Source organism: Otolemur garnettii, unplaced genomic scaffold, assembly GCF_000181295.1.
Source record: "Otolemur garnettii isolate 467f Iridium unplaced genomic scaffold, OtoGar3 scaffold00015, whole genome shotgun sequence".
In the NCBI taxonomy this organism is placed as follows: domain Eukaryota; kingdom Metazoa; phylum Chordata; class Mammalia; order Primates; family Galagidae; genus Otolemur; species Otolemur garnettii.
In genome coordinates this window covers 30,106,899-30,114,811 of record NW_003852410.1, presented here as the reverse complement: position 1 = coordinate 30,114,811, position 7,913 = coordinate 30,106,899, and the positions used below count along the sequence as shown (strand labels likewise).

Below are 7,913 nucleotides of genomic sequence, written 5' to 3'. Positions count from 1 at the left end.
TTCTGTCATTTGCAACATGGATAGAACTAGAGGACATTAAGTTAACTGAAATAAGCCAGGCACAGAAAGATAAATATTGCTTATTTTCACTCATATGTGGGAGCTAAAAAATATGGAACTCATGGAGATAGTAGAATGATGGTTATCAGAGGCTGAGAAGGATAGTTGGGTGAGGGGTGGGAATAAAGAAGTAATTGTTAATGGGTAGAAAACCATTAGATGAAATAAAATCTAGTGTTCAGTAGCACAGTATGGCAACTATAGTTAATAGCTGTTAACTATAGTTAACACAATAATTTATTGTATATTTCAAAATAATTAGAAGAGCAGGATTGGAATGTTACTACCACAAAGAAATGATAAATACTTGAGGTAACAGATATCCCATTTACCCTAATATGATCATGACATATTGTATGCTTACATTAAAATATCACAGGTACCTCATAAATATATATATATATATTATGTACCCAAAATAATAATTTTTTTTTTTAGACAGAGGCTCACTTTGAGGATGACCTCTGTCGGATGACCTCTGTCAGATTACCTTTGTCATTCACAGTTTGTGAACTCATCCGAAAAAAAAGTGCTACTTTTTTTTTTTTTTTTTTTGCAGTTTTTGGCTGGGGCTGGGTTTCAACCCACCCCTCCAGCATATGGGGCCAGCCACAGGCACCGCTCCCCAAGAAAATGCTACATATTCACTCTTGTACGGTTACCTTCAAAGTACTCCCTTTGGGAAGTTATACACAGACACCAGGGCCTAGTCCAACCCTTCAAAACAATTTTGGAACTCTTTTTCTGGAATGACCATCAGAGCTATCATCATATGGGCGTAATTTGAACCTGCCACAATGCACTTACATCACCAACACTATACAAACAACTCAGTAAGGTTTCATAACCTTGATATCAGTGTTTCACAACTGTGTGCCATCATGTTGCAGGGTCTTGCTGAGTGGTACATGCTGTGTGTTCTTGTGTGCTAGTGAAAATATTATATGGTACACAGATCTTTTTTTTTTTTTTAAATTTTGAGACAGAGCCTCAAGCTGTCGCCCTGGGTAGAGTGCCATGGCATCACAGCTCACAGCAACCTCCAACTCCTAGGCTCAAGCGAGTCTCCTGCCTCCATCTCCCAAGTAGCTGGGATTACAGGCGCCCGCCACAACACCTGGCTATTTTTTCATTGCAGCCATCATTGTTGTTTGGTGGGCCCGGGCTGGATTCGAACCCACCAGCACAGGTGTACGTGGCTGATGCCTTAGCTGCTTGAGCCACAGGCACCGAGCCCACAGATCTTTTTTCTAATTATTGTTATTATTTTTTTTAGAGACAGAATCTTGTTCTGTCTCCCAGACTGGGATGCACTGAATTGATCATAGCTCACTACAACCTCCAACTCCCAGTTTAGCCTCCTAGAGAGTTGATACTACACGCATGTGCCACTACAGACAACTAATATATATGTATATTTTTAAAGTCAGTCTTGTTTTGTCACCCTCCATAGAGTGCCATGGCATCATAACTCCCAGCAAACTCAAACTCTTGGGCTCAAGTGATTCTTTTGCTTCAGCTTCTGGAGCTGGGATTACAGGTACCTGTCACAACACTTGGCTATTTTTAGAGATGGGCTCTCGTTCTGGCTCAGGCTGGTCTCAAACTCTTAACTCAGGCAATCCATCTACGTCGGCCTCCCAGAATACGAGGATTACAGGCGTAAGCCACCACACCTGCCCAACTTTTTTTTTTTTAATTTTATTTTTAAAGACTAATTTTTTTTTTTTTTTTTGAGACAGAGTCTCAAGCTGTCACCCTGGGTAGAGTGCCATGGCATCATAGCTCACAGCAACCTCCAACTCTTAGGCTCAAGCAATCTTCTTGCCTCAGTTTTTCTATTTTTAGTAGAAAAAACTCTTGCTCAGGCTGGGCTCTAGTTCATTAGCTCAAGCATCCACCACCTTGGCCTCCCAGAGTGCTAGGACTATAGGCATGAGCTACCATGCCCAGCTGCACTGCACTGCATTAATGTGAAGTTTGACTCTTTCTCCTTTTTTAACCCTAAATAGAGGCATTTGGTAGAGGTTACTTTACAAAGAGTAGTTATAAATGCCTACTCTTTGTAAATTAAGAGTCATCTTAAATTAATGTCATTAATTAAATTAAATTAAATTAATGTCATCTTAAATATCCAGCCATCTAAATGCTGGAGTATTCAACCATTTTTGTCAAACCAGTTATTCATCACAATACTTCATTAAACCAATGCAACACATCTAATTGAGCCATTCCTAAAGGAAATAACTCCTAAAAGGAAAGAACTTTTCAAGCTCTTTTTTTTTTTTTTTTTTTTGAGACAGAGTATCACTTTGTCCTCCCCCCACTCTGGTAGAGTGCTGTGGTGTCATAGCTCACAGTAACCTCAGATGCTTGGGCTCAAGCAATTCTCTTGCCTCAGCCTTCCAAGTAGCTAGGACTACAGGCGCCTGCCACAACACCTGGTCATTTTCTTGTTGTACTTCTCATTGTTTTTTTAGCTGGGCTGGGCTTGAAACCACCAACCTTGGTGTATGTGGCTGGTACCGTAATCACGATGCTATGGGTGCCGAGCCTTCTTTTTTTTGAAACAGACTCTTACTCTGTTGCCCTGGGTAGAGTGCTGTGCACTACAACTCACAGTAACCTTAAACTCTTGGGCTCAAATGATCCTCTTCCCTCAGGCTCCCAACTAGCTGGGACAACAGGCACCTATCACAACATCCTACTAGTTTTTCTTTTTTTTTAGGGTACACATTGCGTCTCACTCTTGCTCAGGCTGGTCTCGAACTCCTGAGCTCAAGCAATCCACCAGCTCTGCTTCCCAGAGTCCTAGGATTATAGGCATAAGCCACTGTGCCTACCCACTATCTTTCTATCTTCTAAGAAACAGAATAGTCCCACCTGCCCTTACAGAAGGCAACAGACAAAAAATGTTGCATTTTGCCTTCTTTTCATTGTTGTTGTTGTTACTTCTCATTCCAAAACCCTAACCCAAATCTTCACCTTCTCCTATCATTTCTTCTCCACTTCAATATTTTTTCTTTAAAGCTCACATTTACTCTCACCTCCACCTAGGGCAAAGATAAGTGACTATAGCTCTTCATCTTTCGACACCCAGAGGCAATGGAGTATAATGGAAAGCACACTAGCGTACCAAACCCAGTTTGGGTCCTAGTTGGATCTGTCCTTCTGGGAAACAGTTTCCCAATCTATGCCTCCGTTTCTCTTCTATAACGTGACAGTGTACCTCCCATGTTAATGGTCCATTGTTGTTCACTGAAGTAGTATCCCTCATTAGTGGACAGAGTTAAAACACTGTGGGTCAGTAGTGTGTGGGGCAAGGTGAGCCTGAAGAAGTAGGGAGAGGCAGGACTATATGAGGATTATGGTCTATATATGCTGAGGAAGAATTTTTAACCTTGTATGAGTCTGAGATGCAGGCTAGGAAAGAAGGAGCTCAGCCACTATTGGTGAGGAGTTACAGGAACTGCAAATACAACACACCCTGGCAACAGCTAAAAGGAAAAGGCAAGCTGAGAAGGTGGCACAGGTCTCTCTGACCTTTTCTCCTTCATGAGAGGGACCCACTTCCAACTCTCTTTGGAAGTACTCTAAATTTTTTCTTAATTCTTCCTAAATAAAATCTCTTTGCCACCCTGAAATTGAAAAAAACAAAAATAAAAACAAAAGGCCAGGCTCAGTGGCTCATGTCTGTAATCCTAGCCCTCTGGGAAGCTGAGTGCGGTGGATTGCCTGAGCTCATGAGTTCGAGACCAACCTGAGCTAGAGTGAGACCCTGTCTCTAAAAAAATATCGAGGCATTGAGGAGGGTGCCTATAATCCCAGCTACCAGGGAGGCTAAGGCAAGAGAATCACGTTGAGCCCAAGAATTTGAGATTGCTGTGAGCTATGATGTCACAGCACTCTACTGAGGGTGACAAAATGAGACTTTGTCTCAAAAAAAAAAGAAGATGATGGCACAGGGCACTGAGTGCGATTATGGACAAAAACCTGTGAGAAATTAGAACTGTCAGAATAGCAGCAGCAATAGCAACAACAATGGACCATATCTTCTTTAAAGCACAAAAGTTAACTTTAGGGGAAACTGAGGAAATTACTTTTTTTTTTTTTTTAGACGGAGCCTCAAGCTATCCCCCTGGGTAGAGTGCTATGGCATCACAGCTCACAGCAACCTCCAACTCCTGGGCTCAAGTGAGTCTCCTGCCTCAGCCTCCCAAGTAGCTGGGACTACAGGCACCCACCACAACGCCCGGCCATTTTTTGGTTGCAGCCATCATTGTTGTTTGGCGGGCCCGGGCTAGGGATTCGAACCTGCCACCTTAGGTGTATGTGGCTGGCGCCTTAGCCACTTGAGCCACAGGCGCCGAGCCAGGAAATTACTTTTAGAACTTTTACCTAAATCTGAAATTATTCCAAAATAAAAGTTTTTTTAAAAACTAAGGTTGGGGGCCAGGGATGGGGGCTCATGCCTATAATTCTAGCACTCTTGGAGGCTGAAGTGGGTGGATCGCTTGAGCTCAGGAGTTCAAGACTAACCTGAGTAAAAGTGAGACCCTATCTCTAAAAAAAATAGAAAAACTAGTCGGCATGGTGGCAGGTGCCTATGGTCTCAACTACTCTGGAGGCTGAGGCAAGAGGATCCGCTTGAGCCCAAGAGTATGAGGTTGCTGTGAGCTAAGAAGATGTCATGGCACTGTACCCAGGGCAACAGAGTTGAGACTCCAACTCAAAAAAATAAATAAGTAGGGGCCGGGCACGGTGGCTTACGACTGCAACCCTAGCCCTCTGGGATGCCAAGGCAGGTGGATTGCCTGAGCTCACAGGTTCCAGACCAGCCTGAGCCAGAGTGAGACCCCATCTCTAAAAATAGCTGGGAGTTGTGGTGGGCGCCGGTAGTCCCAGGTACTCAGGAGGCTGAGGCAAGAGGATCGCTTAAGCCCAGGAGTTTGAGGTTGCTATAAGCTATGACACCACAGCACTCTACCAAGGGTGACAAAATGAGACTCTGTCTAAAAATAAATAAATAAATAAACAAATAAGGCCGGGCACCATGCCTCACACCTATAATCCCAGCACCTTGAGACGCCAATTCTGGAAGATTGCTTGAGCCCAGGAGTTATAAGCCAACCTGAGAACACAACAAGACCTCATCTCTAAGGAAAATTTAAATTAGCTAGACGTGGTAGCCTGTACCTGTAGTCCCAGCTACTCAGGAGGCTGAGGCAGGTAGATCACTTGAGCTGGGGAATTGAGGACTATAGTGAGCTATAATCACACCACTGCACTCTAAGATGGGTGACAAAGATGAGATCTGTCTCAAAAAAAAAAAAGACAAAGAGCAGAACAAAACTAAACAAAAAACACAGCCTTATCTAACAGTATATACAATAATTAATTCAAAGTATATCAAAGACCTAAGTATGAGTGCTAAAACTATAAAGCTCTTAAAAGAAAACACAGGAATAAATCTTTGTGATCTTGGATTAGGCAAGGGTTTCTTAGATATGACATGAAAAGCATAAACAACCAAAGAAAATGACTCAGCGCCTATGGCTCAAGTGGCTAAGGCACCAGCCACATACACCTAAGGTAGTGAGTTCAAATCCAGCCTGGGCCCATCAAAACAACAATGATGGCTGCAACCAAAAAATAGCCGGGCATTGTGGTGGGCGCCTGTGGTCCCAGCTACTTGGGAGGCTGAGACAAGAGACTCGCTTGAGCCCAGGAGTTGGAAGTTGCTGTGAGCTGTGATGCCACGGCACTTTACCCAGCTTGAGGCTCTATCTCAAAAAACAACCAAAGAAAACATAAATAAATTGGACTTCATCAAAATTTAAAACTTTTGTCTCAACCAAAAAACCTTGTTGAAATCCAATCCCAGTCTAAGGAGATGGGGCTTCTTGAAGGCAATTTGTGGAGGCTTTGCCCTCATGACTGGGATTAATACTCTTATTAAAGAGACTCTAGAGAGCTAGCTCATCTCTACTGCCATGTGAAGACATAGCTAGAGGGTACCATCCATGAACCAGAAAGTGGGACCTCACCAAACCCTAAATCAGCCAGTATCTTATACAGAAGTCCTAAACGTCAAATCTATAAGAATAAATTTATGTTGTTTATGAAGTACCCACTTTATGGTATTTTGATATACTGATGGCAGCTTGAACAAACTAAGTCACAATTCATATATCTGATAAGAGTCTAGTACACAGAACACAGAAAGTAGTCTCACAATTTGGGCAGTGCCTGTGGCTCAGTGAGTTGGGCACTGGCCCCATATACCAGAGGTGATGGGTTCGAACCCAGCCCAGGCCAAACTGCCACAAAAAATAGCTGAGCGATGTGGCGGGTACCTGTAGTCCCAGCTACTGGGGAGGCTAAGGCAAGAGAATCACCTAAGCCCAGGAGTTAGAAGTTGCTCTGAGCCATGATGCCACGGCACTCTACTGAGGGACATAAAGTGAGACTCTGTCTCTTAAAAAAAAAAAAAAGTCTCACGATTCAACAATAAGAAGGGTGGCGCCTGTGGCTCAGTGAGTAGGGCACCAGCCCCATATACTGAGGGTGGCAGGTTCAAACCCGGCCCTGGCCAAACTGCAACAAAAAAATAGCTGGGTATTGTGGCGGGCACCTGTAGTCCCAGCTGCTAGAGAGGCTGAGGCAGAAGAATCGCTTAAGCCCAGGAGTTGGAGGTTGCTGTGAGCTGTGACACCACGGCACTCTACCAAGGGTGATAAAATCAAACTCTTGTCTCAAAAAAATAAATAAAAAAATAAGAAGGTAACTCAATTTTAAAACAGGCAAAGACATTTCTCAAAAAAAAAAAAAAAAAGAAAAGAAAAGAAAAATGGCCAACAAACACATGAAAAGCCACTCTACAGCATTAGTCAGTAGGGAAATGCAAATAAAGCCACGTAAGTTACCACTCATACTAAGATGTCTATAATCAAAAGAACAAATAACAAAGATTGGCAAGGATATGGGGAAACTGGAACCATCAATATGCTGCTGGTGGAAAACTGTTCAGTAGTTTTCCAAAAAGTTACAGAGTTACCATATGGCTAAGAAATTTCACTGCTAGGTTAATATCCAAGAAAACTGAAAACAGGCTGATCGTGGTGGCTCATACCTATAATCCTAGCACTCTGGGAGGCTGAGGCAGGTACATCCCTTGAGCTCAGGAGTTCAAGACCAACCTGACCAAGAGCAAGATACTGCCTCTACTAAAAACACACAAAAAATTAGCTAGGTGTGGTGGCTGGCACCTGTAATCCCACCTATGTAGGAGGCTGAGGCAGGAGGATTGCCTGGACTCAGGAGTTTGAAGTTGCTGTGAGCTAGGCTGATACCATGGCACTCAACACAGTGACACTTTGTCTCAAAAAAAAAAAAAGAAAGAAAGAAAGAAAGAAAAAAAATAAGGGTAGGAGAACATCAATAATCAGAATGAAATCTATGACTCATACAACACATTAATGATGGATTTTCCCTTAGCTGGGAGGCTGAGATAGAAGGATAACTTCAGCCTAGGAGTTTGAAATTGCAGTAAGCTGTAAATATGGCCACTGCATTTTACCCCAAGCAACAGAAAGAGGCCCTGACTCAAAAAAAGGCTTGGCACCTGTAGCTCAGCGGGAAGGGTGTCGGCTACATACACCAGAGCTGGCAGGTTCAAACCTGGCCCATGCCTGCCAAACAATAACAACTGCAACGAAAAAAAAAAGCTGGGCTCAGCACCTGTGGCTCAAGTGGCTAAGGCGCCAACCACATACAAACTGGCAGGTTCGAATCCATCCCGTGCCCGCCAAACAACAATGACGGCTGCAACCAAAAAAAAAAAAAAAAATAGC

At 43.2% G+C, this 7,913-nt stretch overlaps 1 protein-coding gene across 2 annotated transcripts in view; it reads right to left on the bottom strand.

Annotated features, from left to right (window-relative positions):
• DENND6A (DENN domain containing 6A) overlaps positions 1-7,913 on the bottom strand; it is an 81,663-nt gene that overhangs the window by 61,231 nt on the left and 12,519 nt on the right. The gene's annotated exons all lie outside the window — the stretch shown is intronic.